This window comes from Anomaloglossus baeobatrachus, chromosome 2, assembly GCF_048569485.1.
Source record: "Anomaloglossus baeobatrachus isolate aAnoBae1 chromosome 2, aAnoBae1.hap1, whole genome shotgun sequence".
Taxonomy (NCBI): domain Eukaryota; kingdom Metazoa; phylum Chordata; class Amphibia; order Anura; family Aromobatidae; genus Anomaloglossus; species Anomaloglossus baeobatrachus.
The window spans coordinates 355,610,230-355,614,378 of record NC_134354.1 but is presented as its reverse complement, the minus strand read 5'-3'; positions in this window follow the sequence as shown (position 1 = coordinate 355,614,378).

The window sequence follows — 4,149 nt, the reverse complement described above, 5'->3', positions numbered from 1 at the left end:
TGCAAATGGTGCTGAAAGCCGGCAAGGCCGGCTGAAGCAGTAGGTGACTTTCGAAAATGTACAGACAGGCGGCGAACTTTTACCAGCAGATCAGACAGCTCTGGGTATGACTTTAGAAAACGCTGAACCACAAGGTTGAGCACATGGGCCACGAATGGAACATGTGTCAGCTGGCCTCGCCTCAAAGCCGCCACCAGGTTCCGGCCATTGTCACACACAACCTTTCCTGGCTTTAGGTTCAGAGGTGTGAGCCAGTGATCTGCCTGCTGTTTCAGAGCTGTCCACACCTCTTCTGCATTGTGGGGTTTGTCACCTATGCAGATTAGCTTCAGCACAGCCTGTTGCTGCTTCGCCGAGGCAGTGCTGCAGTGCTTCTGTGTCGCCCTGGACAAGCCAGGGGCCACAGAGCACAACACTTACACACCCCACACTCCCTGCAGGCATATCATAGTCAAAACACAAAATCCTTGTTGCCTTCCCCAGGGGCTGTTGTCCACACCAGGGGGTGGAGCCAGGCGGTTGGTCTCCACCCACCAAGGAGGAGGGAAAACACAGGCAGTGAGAGTTAAGCTAAGGAAGTGGAAGGAGGAAAGTAGTAGAGAGGAGAAAAGTGACAGCAAAGAGCCTGAAGTTGGTCCGGGTGTGTGGCCCGGACAGGACAGCAAGGTTGGCAGGATGTGGTGACCGTCTGCAGTGGAGGCCGATTGGAATCTGCCGTAAGGACCGTGGACGGGTGGTGACCCGGCCGTACCGGACCGGTATACAAAGAGAAGACAGCACCATTGGCAGGGGCCTTTCGGATCCCGGCAAGGCTTGGTGTCGCCGTGAATTTGCCAAATCCGTTAGTGAAGGGGACCTCAGGGTTTCCAAACAGCCAAGTCATGATAGAAGGCAACCGTCCAACTGTGAAGGGGAGACACCGCCACCGCCAAGGGCAACCGTCTCCCAGGGCCAGCGCCTGTGGGCAAAAGGGGCTCCTCCGGCCCATATCCAGGTCGGGGAACGGGTTACCGGTGGGAAACCATCACTACCAACACTGAACTTAGGTGCAGGGAGAGACAGTCATCACTAACCTGCAGGGAGGAACAACCGCAGCCGTCCGAGGGACCCGTCCATCCAGCCACTTGTTTTACCGTGAACTGTGTCATCATCATTGGGCTGAGTGAGTACCTCCGTGCCGTGCGGCACAGCGCTGCCCCTGCGACCCTGCACCTCATCAGGCCCCGCTACCCGCCTGTCATCCATCTCTACCCCATCACCGGGCCCCGGGACAACCAACCCCCCTACCCACGGAGGGGAGAAATAACAACAAAGCTGCTCCCTGTCACAGGCTCCCGGGATCCCCGTCCAGAGCAGCGGTGGTGTCCACACAATCACCACAACCGTGGGTGGCGTCACGGAAAATATCCCCAAAACCCAAACCACCCCTTTTCACTCACGGGCGAGGAGCGCCGCTCGAGCCTCCGGGATCCGGCCATCGCTCGAGCCACCGAGCAGCAGCAGCCGTAGAGCAGCGGCAGCCGGACCCGAGCAGTGGGAGAGCGCAGCGTCCCCTCCTCCGCCCGCGACAATTCCAGCTTGGGACTGGTGTGGAGGGTAAAGTGGATGAGGATGCACAGGAGGAGGAGGAGGCTGAGGAGCATGACATTCCGGAGCTGTAGAGTGTGGGTGAAACCCTGACTGAGGTAGGGCCTGCAAAACTTGGTGTGTGAAGGACGTGTTCCGTCCCTCGCTCAGACTGGGTCCCAGCTTCCACAATATTAACCCAGTGTGACGTCAACGAGATGTAGCGGCCTTGCCCACATGCACTTGTCCACGTGCCTGTGGTTAGGTGGACTTTGGGTGAAACAGCGTTGTTCAGGGCACGTGTGATGTTTTGTGACACGTGGTTATGCAATGCGGGGACGGCACACCGGGAGAAATAGTGGCGGCTGGGGACCAAGTAACGTGGGACAGCTGCCACCATCAGGTCGCGGAATGCTTCTGTCTCAACCAGCCTAAAAGGCAACATTTCCAGCGCAAGCAGTCGCGAAATGTTAGCATTTAGAAGTGTGGCATGTGGGGCGTTGGCAGTGTATTTGCGCCTGCGTTCAAAGGTTTGCTGAATGGATAACTGAACGCTGCGCTGGGACAAGGACGTGCTTGATGATGGTGTTATTTCTGCGTGGGCAACTGCAGGTGCAGGGCCGGAGGAGGCTTGTTCGCGGGCAGCATGGACAGGGGATTGGCTCGCATGCACAACAAGCGAAGATGTAGCAGTGACATCAGCAAGCACTGCTCCTCGACTCTGTTGTACATCCCACAAAGTCGGGTGCTTGGCTGACATGTGCCTGATCATTCTGGTGGTGGTCAGGCTGCTAGTTTTGGTACCCTTGCTGATGCTGGCACGGCAGGTGTTGCAAATGGCCTTTTTAGAATCATCTGGAGCCAACTTAAAAAACTGCCAGACTCGGGAAGACCTAACATTTGTACAGGCACCTTGTGTCGTGTTGTTCCGGGGAACAGTTGCCTGACGTCTGCCTGGGGCCACCACCCTGCTTCTTACTGCCTGTTGGGATGCTACGCCTCCCTCCCCCTGTGCACTGCTGTCCTCGCTCTGCATATCCTCCTGCCAGGTTGGGTCAGTTACTGGATCATCCACCACGTCGTCTTCCTCTTCCGCACCCTGCTCCTCCTGACTTCCTGACAATTGTGTCTCATCATCTTCCACCCCTTGTTGAGACACGTTGCCAACTTCGTGAGAACGTGGCTGCTCAAATATTTGGGCATCTGTACATACAATCTCGTCATGGCCCACTTCAACAGGAGCTGGCGAGAGGCCAGAATGTGTGAATGGAAACGTGAACGAACAGCTCTTCCGAGTGTCCAAGTGTGGGATCAGTAATGTCCGTGGACGTGTACTCGGCCTGGTGGTAGGAAGGAGGATCAGGTTCTAAAATGTGCGGTGCAGTATCACGGCTACTGACACTTGACCGTGTGGAAGACAGAGTGTTTGTGGTGGTGCCAATCTGACTGGAAGCATTATTCGCTATCCAACTAACAACCTGTTGACACTGGTCTTGGTTCAAGAGCGGTGTACTGCTGCGGTCCCCAAGAATTTGGGACAGGACGTGCGAGCGAGTAGATGTGGCCCTTTGTTGTGGCGAAATTAGAGCTTGCACACGACCTCGGTTTCTGCCTGCACCACCATCACGTCCACTTCCTTGTTCGTTGCCAACGCCCTTGCGCATTTTGCAATGCTGTGCTGATGTGTATTCACTAGACTTGTGCGTTATATCCAAGTTTTTGCAAAACGCACACAAGTGCAGCGGAAAGCTGCCACCAACAGGCACACACGTGCGGTTTTTAAATGCAAGCACGGAGGCACTAAGAACCTAACAGGTCTCTATCCAGGGACAACGTGGAGCCTCCCAATTTTTGGCTGCCCTGCCTAAGGGCTATACTACAATAGACCCACTTCCTTACAATGGGCACTTCATGTTTACAGGCCCTCATGCACGTCTCTATCCAGGGACAACGTGGAGCCTCCCAATTTTTGGCTGCCCTGCCAAAGGGCTATACTACAATAGACCCACTTCCTTACAATGGGCACTTCAGGTTTACAGGCCCTCATGCACGTCTCTATGCAGGGGCATTGGTGAACCTCACAATTTTGGACTGCCCTGGCAAAGGAAAATACTACAAAGACTCACTTCCTCAAAATGGGCACATTAGACTCAAGAGGCCTTCATGTACGTCTCTTCTCAGGGACATCGGAGTGCCACACAATGTTTTACGTAAAATCTTTCATGTATTAATCTCAAAAAGTAACATACACCAGCTCTATCTCACTATTGGGTATGTGCCCTTAACATTTCTGCCATGAAAAATCATTTTGGGGTCATTTTGGAAGGTTTTCTGATGAGTCCGTAAAAATGGCGTAAAACGCGGACAAAATTGTTCACAGCTGTGACTTTTGAGTGATAAATGCTTCAAGATGTCTTCCCCATGCTGTTGCCATGTCATTTGAGCACTCTTCTGAGACGTTTGTGACATTTTTAGGGTTTCTCCATGCTGCCGGGGGTCATTTCACAAAAATACTCGGGTCTCCCATAGGATAACATTGGGCTCGGTGCTCGGGCCGAGTACAAGAGTATCTTGGGATGCTCG